Below are 9,056 nucleotides of genomic sequence, written 5' to 3' on the forward strand. Positions count from 1 at the left end.
GTGATCCCTGGTAGGGCAACTAAGATCCCACATGCTGCACAGCGTAGCCAAAACAATAAAAGCTTCATAGCACTTCTGTTCCCTAGGAAAGGCTCCATAGAGAGGAGAGGAGGTGGTGAGACATCAGGGTAGATGAGACTACATTTAATCCAGAAAAGCCCCTAGATTCAAGAGCACTGGGCAGGGCCTTATTCACAGCTGCTTCTCTCTTTCCAGTCATCCCCAAATGGGAGACCAACTGCCTGGCAGCTTGTTGCTTAACTCCAGAGGATCGATATAGCCCACAGGGCAGGGGGCTAGTGGGAACAAGGTTTTAGTCCTTTCTCTGGAGCTTCCACCGTTGCCCCAGTAGCCAGTTCACCTTTCTCTGGGGAGGATGATGTTTAGGCTCTTTATTTACCTGCTGCCTTTCATCTGCAATCTACAAACACTTTAATAACACCAACTGTTAGTTTAGTGCTTCTCCTCTAGGAGTCTAAAATACTTCCTATAGATGACCCCTTTTATCTTTGTGACAGTCCCAGACAGGAGGGTGGGGACATGATTATACCTCTTCCATCATAAGGAAGAGAGTACAAGGTAGGTAAGGGAGATGAGAAAGCACGGCCGGGTGGAAGCCAGGAGTCCTGACTCCTCAGCAGGGCTTGATGCTCGCTGTGTTTCTTTGCAAGGTTGAGAACAGGACTCTGAACTGGCCTGTAACTTAGGAGCTTGATTTCGTCTTCCTTAGTCCCTAAGCAGCAACCTCCCCAGGCCTGCTGGAGCTTGCTTAGCACCCAGGAAAGAGGCCATGTGCTTGGTTTTCCACTGGGAGCTTGGGCTGATCCTGTGAATCTTGCTACTGTCAAAACTGTGGCACCTGAAAAGGTGATCACAGTGACTCTTCTGCCCCAGGCAGGCTCACCAGCCCGCCTCTACTCTAGCCAGTGCCCCAGCTCTGGGATAACAAAGCCAGGGCAAAAGAACGAAAAAGCAAGCTGCTCCCATGTACTTGGAAGGATGAGATTCACATTCCCGTAGCCTCCACTATTTGGTTTGAAGAAAGGCAGTTTACACAGTGCGCAGGAGGCTGGTTTTGGTCACCACCACACACCGCTCTTTCCTGTTTGAAAAGCTCATTGGGCTGTGGGATTAGAAACTTTCAAGTGGCCCCGCACACCCCCATCTAGCCTTAGGGGTCACTACAGCTGCCTCTGCTCCCCACTCCTACCCTCTTGGCTACTGGCGCCCGTGGCCTTCCACCAGCAGGCACTGCTTTTCTCTGGCCCTGAAAGCGCTGCGGGAGGAGGAGCTGGGGCTCTGAGCCCCTGGGGGCCCAGGTCTGGCTCCTGCACTGCACCCTCCGCCCCCTACCCCCACCCCAGGCTGACCCGCCTTCTCACCCGACTAGTTTTCTGGACCTGGCTGCACCTGGGACCTGGACTCCTGCTTGTTTATCCAGAGAGCCTCCTGCCCCGTGCTGCTGGCAGCCCAGCTCCCCATGCCAGCCTTCCCTGTGGCTGGTCAGTGTGTGGGCTGGCTTGTAAAAAGGAGTGAGTGGAGGCCCGGAAAATAGCTGCTGTGTGCACCAAGTAGTCTGTTAGCTGAAAGTCTCTACCTCCTTGAAGCCACAAGACAGAAAAGTAGTAATTGTGAAGGAAAGGATGATCCCGTGGCTGAGGTCCCTCCCTGCGGGTGGAAAACACGAGCAGGAGACACACATAGGCACTTATTTACTGCGTGCTTGCCCTGCGCTAGGTGTGATTAGGAGCAGGGGTTACAGAATGGGACACAGTCCTTGCTCTCAAGGAACTCCAGGTCATTGGGAAAGGTGTGGCTTGCCTTCCTCCAGTGAGCTGGAAACCAGGCTCCTTCCCTCCCTGGAGCAGTGGGATGGGGCTGATGTGAGCCTTGTTTAGGATAGGCCGGCCGGCCTGGAAGCTGAGCACCAGGAATGGGCCCAGATAACCTTGACTCCACCCTGGCAGTTGCCTCCGCAACCCACAGCTGATGCCCTCATCCCTGGCACTTTGACGTGCCCCATCTCCAACCTCAGCTGCTCAGGTTACCTCAGCAAACAGCCCCCACGGGCGCCAGGGAGTGAGTCAGAGTCCTGGGTCTCTTACCAACCCTTGGTTCCCACACCCAGGAATTCAGGGACCAAGATGCAGGTCTGGGTGCTTCAGGCAAGAGAGAGGAGCCACTAGGCCTTTCTAGCAAGAGACAGACAACTAGAAGGCCGACTTGTAGAGAGAAATATCTAAAGAGCCAGGCAACTGTGGGGACCCAACATGAGACCAAGGGGCCTGCCCGAACTCACAGTCTGCTGGGAAGTTTAGTTAGCCGAGTACCGCCAATGGGGAAACCACGCCTGGGAACTGACACCTTCCGTGTTACCCGTCCTGCTTTTCCTTCACTGAAGCGGTTCCGGTTTACCCGGGGTCCTGAGAACGCCGCCTCTCGCCTTACCTCCCTCTGGGGGCCTGGGGCAGCCCTGGCTGCACTCCCAGGAGGAGTCTGACAGGCAGAGCTGAGACGGACCCTGGAGAAATATGCTGCAAGTCAGAGCCTGTGCCAGGATGAGGGGCGTGCTCCACTCCCCCAGCCACCTCTCAGCAAAGGGTTCCCCCAGAGCTCCTCCCAGATACACACAAAAGGGGGCGCCACTCTGCATCTCCAAGGAGGGAGGTCCTGATGGTGTTGACATAGCCGCCTCTGACGTTGCCCTTTTAAGAGACACCCCCCCCCCCCCGCAACGGCGGCGGGCTGCTGCCGGCAGGTTCTCGTTGCAGAACCCCAGCAAGTGCGGCGCCCCGTCTGCGGAAAGGAGGAGACAGGACGCCCACCTTGCCAGTCTCGACCTCTGGGTCCCCGGACCTGCGGGCAGAGGTAGGGGGTCCCAGCAACCTCAGATTCTGAGAAAAACCCTTTTTTCTAGAGGGGAAGTTCCTCTCTCGCTGTTCTCATTGGTTGGCTGGCGAGCCCTGCATTTTGGAGAGCGGTAGGGTCCTTCCCTTGGACCAGGGCTTCCCTCCCCATACACAAGCCTGCTGTCAGAAATGGTCTGGAAGATTATTTTTACTAAGGTGTAAATTACTGATAAGATGGTGTGACCCTTTAAGGACACTTCTTTTTCCTTGTTTTTATTAAACCCTAAAGAAAGGGAAGAATTGAGCTCCCATTTAGAATAGCATTCATTCTCTCCTCCTTCCATCTTGTCTCAGGGGGGGAAAAATTCTTTTTTTTTACTCTTTCTCCAAAACCAGCCTTGTGTGCTTGTGCCCTGGATCTTGCCGCCTTTGGGAATTCCTGAGTCCCTGTTCTTAAGCCAGCTGTCTTTTCAACCTCCCTCTCCCTCTCCTATGCCTCCCCTCCCCACCCATTCCCCTCAACTACCAACCTATTTACACTTCCCCATCTTAAAACAGCCTTTCTGCCATCCAGCCTCTGCTGTCAAATTATGATCCCAACTGGCTCCTTTTCCTCAAAGAAAAATAAACCCTGGACACTTGTAGGTTTTGCTACGTCATCAACATTCCGGGTCCTCCTAGTCCCCACCCCTTCAGAGGGAAGGTAGAATGTTCCAGACTGAGGGAATAGCATGAGGGAGCAGGAAGAAAGCCTGAATAGCTGGAGTGCAGAGGGTGAGGGGATGTTGAGTTGGGGCTAGAGAAGTGGGCAGGATAAGGAGACAGGGCCTGCCCCGAAATGCTGGATTCCCGGGGCTCTTGCCTCTGGCTGCTCTTTCCCTGTATGCTCTCCTGCTCTACATCCCAAATCCATCATCTCTTCTTCACACATCTCTGGCTCTGGCCCACTTACCCCCAACACACACTGAGCATCTTCACCAGGATCCAAGCCTGTAAGTCCAAAGTCTAACTCCCTATCTGAACTTCTGCTCCCACCATCCCCTGGGTATTTAGGCACCCAAAACAAATACCTGGGAGTCACCCTGGACTACCCCCTCCTCTTCCGCAGCAGCCAATCTCCCACAGTCCCACTGAATCTCTTCATCACCCGGATCTGGCCCCTTGGCAGCCTAGTCCTCAGCTGCAGCACAGACTCCCCTCCTCCTGGACTGTTACAACCTCCTCGTGTCTGCCAGACCCCAGCCCCTCCTTCAGGTGCAGCCTCCCTGCTGTGGCCGATGGTACAGCCACGTCATGCCCTCACCCCCACCCCCGCCAAAACGCTTCAGCTGGCTCCCTCAACCTAGGAAGTAAAGTCCAGACTTCCCAGCCAGATCCGGATTCATCAAACTGTGGCCACCGTTCAGATTAGCAGTCTCTTCTGCTCTTCTTTTCCCTGCCGTGAGCCCTGCTTCAGCCCCGGGGGACTACTCACCTCTCCCAGCACTGACCATGCAATGCCCCCTCCTTATCTGCTCACGCTGTTCCCTCTACCCCAATGCCTCTCCTCCTGCCTGTCCCTGGAATTCCTCCTTCCCCTTCAAGGTGATTCAAATGTCGCCTCCTTTACAATGCCTTCTCTAACTTCTCCCACCCTCACACAGGGATATTAATGAATACGGCTCTACTACAGCATTTGTCTCTGTCCACATTAGACTGGTTGCTCCTTGAGGCCAGAGCTGGAGTCTTGTTCACTTGTGTCCCTCTCACACCTAGTCCGGTGCCTGGAGCGTGGCTAGGGCTGGACAGGGCTCTCTCCTCGGCCTGCTCTGATAAACTTAACTAAGTTATTACAGATGTTGCTTTGGGATTTGCTCCTCGCAGCTCAACCTCAGGCTCCATCTCTTCCCCTCTATGCTCAGGAGCCAAAAATGATCTCAACTGGATCTTAGATGGACTGTGCATCTGTATGGAATGCTTGGGCCTATTGAGCCACCCTCCGCAAACAGTGCCAGCACCGCGGGCTGAAACTATCATGGGTTAAGGTATCCAATGCCACCTTTTGAGTCCCGAAGAAAATCTTTCTAACTTGGCTGGGACATCAGGTTTACAACTCCTGGCTGCAGCTGGCATTGGGAATACAGTTTTGTGATTAATGTGAATGAGTTCAGGGCCGCCCAAAGAGAACCCTACAGACCCAACTGGCCTCCCAGATGGTGGTTCAAGGAATGAAGGGACCACCTGGTCACTCCTCTATGCCATTTGTCACTTCATCCATCCATCCATCCACCCATCCATCCACTTAATACTTACTGAGTGCCTGCTACTATCAGGTGCCATGCTAGGTACTAACAAGGTATTTAAGGCAAACGTGTTCTCCCTGCTCCTGGAGCTTACAGCTAGCGGGTAAGACAGATGTTAACCAAGTAAATTAACAAATAAATACTTTCTGTAATAACAAACTTCAATATGTGCCATAAAGGAGGGGACATTTAAGACTGCCACATTCAGCAGCTGGAAGGAAGGCAGGGTGCCCAGAACAGAGTGAAGGGGGAGGAGTAAGAAGGGGCTGCGCCACTCCATCCCGGGCTTTGTGGACCCCTATGAAGTTGGCTTTTATTCAAGGCACAATCAGAAAGCCCAGTGCAGGTTTATCAGGAAGGGAGCGACATGCTCAGATTCATACTTCACAGTACTACTCGCCAAAGGACACCATGAGAAGTCCTTTAATCGGAAAAATCCAGAATGTGGCACATTCAACAAGAGAGCTAGCCTGGACTTTTCAAACAGTCAATATCACAGAAAAGAAAGAAGGAAGGAAGGTAGCAAGGAGGGAAGAAAAGAAGGAAGGAAACTAAAGCGACATATGGCCAAATGTAATGCATAAACTTCTGGTTTAAAAGTACAGCCATCAAAGACCTTTGAGGGACAAGACGGAATTTGTATCAGGCCGGACATAAGATGACACCAGAATCATCACTCGAGCTCCTGGGTGTGGTAGCAATCCCCTAGGGCTCTGACTCAGGCACGGCACACTGAGGGGGTGAGGGTGGCAGCCCCATGATGTTTGCACCTCGCTTGCACTTTGTTCTCCAAACACAGAGAAAGCATAGTGCTGACGATTATTGAACCTAAGTGGAGAGTATCCGGGGGATACGTTGTACCATTTTGGCAATTTTTCTGAATGCTAGACATCTTCTAAAATAAAAAATTGGGGGAGAGTGTTTTCAATCTAAAAAATGTTTATTCATTTAAAAAGTTTAAAAGATTACTTAGGCGGCTGAATGGTGACTGGTTTGGAGGGGAAGCAACCTCATGAAGAATCCATGCAACTCTGGTTGAGCGCCCCCTCTGTGCCAGGCATGGAGATGGGGGCTGAGAAACACATGCACTGTGAAGAAAAATGCAGGGCAGCAGATGGGCATGCAGGCGAGTGTGGACAGGAGAACACGCAGGTCCTGGCCCGCCCGGGGCTGCTGGCCTGTGGTCCTTTTCATTCCCCCACCGCCATTCCCGGAGCAGCAGTGTCTGGAGCTCCCCGAGGCCAGGTTCTCTCCTCCCCATTTCTGTGCCCTTTATAAAGCAACACCGAGCCCAGAAACAGGCCTCTCCCCACCTCTCTCCTGTCAGAGAAACTGCCCCGCCCACCCACCAAAGGTCACCTCGACCTCTGCCACCAGCAGCCTCCCTCCACACCTCTCCTTCCAAGCAGGCCATTGGTCCCAGAATTTCAGCCCACAAGGATCTTCCCATGACAGAGATCACCTGGTTCTTCCCAGTCTGGCCCTGTCTGGCCCTTCAGTGTGCTGGGCCACAACACACCCGCCCCAGTCTTTTTTCATTTTTTTTTTGCCCATGCCATGCGGCTTTCGGGATCTTAGTTCCCCGACCAGACATTGAACCCGACCCTGGCAGTGAAAGTGCCGAGCCCTAACCACTGGATGGCCAGGGAATTCCCACACCCACCCCAACCTTGGCTTCGGCCAAGGTGACACTCACATTTCACTCATTCATAGTTTATACTGCTTAATCTGGAGCCAGATTGCCTGGGTTCCAATCCCAGGTCTGCCATTTACTAGCTGTGTAACCTTGGAGAAAACCCTTTACCTGTAGGTTAAAGGAGTTTGCTGATGAATTCATCTGGCCAGGAATGCAGTTCCTGATTCTTCAAGAGGCAACCCAAGTCCTACCTCCTCTAAGAGGCAGACTGAGATTTCCTCAACCTTCACTGCTCCCTCCTCTGAATTCCTTTAGCCTTTTCTATCTCAACTGCTCCTGGAGCACTTCACCCACACTGCCTTATTCAGTTGAGAGCCACATCTTATGCATGTGTGTATTTTCCGTAGACCTGGAGGACCCTCAGGAAGCAGCATGGGTGAGGAAGTCCCATTGGAACTGGAGGACAGCCTGGGCTCTCCCCGCAGGTCACTTTCCCTCCTGAGGTTTGGACTAGAAGAGCAGTAAGTTCCATTTGAACAGACTCCAGGATCTTGCTGCACCTTGGTTTTCTCCCATGTGGGAGGGAGATCTAAAGGTTCCTTAAGCTGGAAAGTTCCATGAAATAGGCAGGCCTTCCCCTAGGGGTCAAGGAGGACACCACCAAGACAAGCCCTAGTTTGAGACTCCATCATGCGTAGAAGACTTGGAAGTTTCCGTCCTGCTTTTGGTAGGGAGAAGCGGCTGAGCAGGGGAGAGTGGACTGGGGAGGCAGTTCTGTCCTGTGCCCCTTGAGGGCAGGGCAGGGAGACCATGAAGGACTATCTGCCAAACGTGCCTGGAGATGAAGGGAGGGGTTCCTTGTATCCCCAGCCTGTCTGTCCTTGGGCAGAAAGGCCCTTCGCAGGGAAGGGGGCTCCCCACAGCCGTGCTGCCTCCGCTCTAGGCTCCAGAATCAAGTTCTCCAGCCAAGGCTGCTGCGCTCTCCCACCCAGCAAGCTTATTTTAGTACAAAGGGAGAGAGATGAATGGAGGGCTGCAGTTTCTCCATGCATTGGCTTGGGCCTTCAGCAGAAATGAGTCTCATTACCCAACCCCAATTCAAAGGATAATTAACAGATGGTATAATTTCCGAACATTCTCCGCGCCACATGGCCATTATGTGAAGAGCAAAATGCCTACGCAGCCCCTAGATCCTCCCAAACCACAGAGTCAAAGGGAGTCCGGAGAGGCAGAGCCCCGTGGAGGGCACTTAAGCCACCCTTCTGTGTCTGGAGCGGCCCTAGGCCTTGTTCATCTTCAGTCAGAGAAGAGGGCACTTCCCTGAGTCCTGGGTCCCCCGCCCACTTCCTTCTCCTCATCCCGTCCACTACCATTGCCAGGAGTCTAGTCTAACCCGAATCCCTCTTGCTGTCGCCAAAGCTCCTCTCCTTTCCTTTTCCCTGGGGAGAAAGAAGAAAGCTGATTTCTCATTCTTGGCATCACTCTGTGGTCACACGGAAGTTCCCTGGGCTGGGGCCTCTGAGAGGGGATTCACAGCTCTCCTGCTGTGACCCACTGAGAGTGACACTGCTGTGACCAGAGTGCCGTGTTGGAAGAGAGCATCTGGCCCCATGCTTTTCAAACTGGGTTCCTCCAGACCCTCAAGCTCCACAGGGGGCCCAGAGGTGTGCTCCTTGGGGAGCAGTGGGGATGTGGCAAGACCTGATGCCCACTTCAACCCAGCAGCACTACTTCTATCTGCTTTATATTCTGGGCTTCTACTTTAGATTTCATTGAAAAAAGGATTCTACTGTTAAATTAATTTTTGAAATTATTGAGCTTATTCGATCCCCTCATTTTACAAACGGAAATTGAGGCACAAGCATTTGACCAAGGTCACACAGCTAGAGGGTGGTGGGCTGGGACTGGAAAAGCCCTGGCTTCGTCCACAGGCCAGCCCTCAGACCACCAGTCCCAGCCCCTTGCTGCTCACACAGTTGGCCCTGGGCCCCTGGTTGGGGTATGAGAGAGGGATGTCCCTTTGAATCATCCTCTACCTCCCTTGCCTGGCTCTTCTTCAAGGTCCAGCTTCCATGCCTTGACCTCCTCCAGGAGCCCCGGAATCTCCCACACCCCTTCAAGTGGCAGGTCCAGTCTGAAGGCCTGCTCTGTGAAGAGGCTCCAGAGCCCCATGCACTGGGCAGGGCTGTTTGCTGTCACAAAGCTGTGGGTAGAAGGAGGGGAGTGGCAGCTGGACGTTGATGGAGAAGGAGGGAGGGGGCAAGAGGTCATTTCTCCAGACAAGAGGCC

Source organism: Mesoplodon mirus (assembly GCF_964341445.2).
Source record: "Mesoplodon mirus genome assembly, chromosome: 3".
In the NCBI taxonomy this organism is placed as follows: Eukaryota; Metazoa; Chordata; class Mammalia; order Artiodactyla; family Ziphiidae; genus Mesoplodon; species Mesoplodon mirus.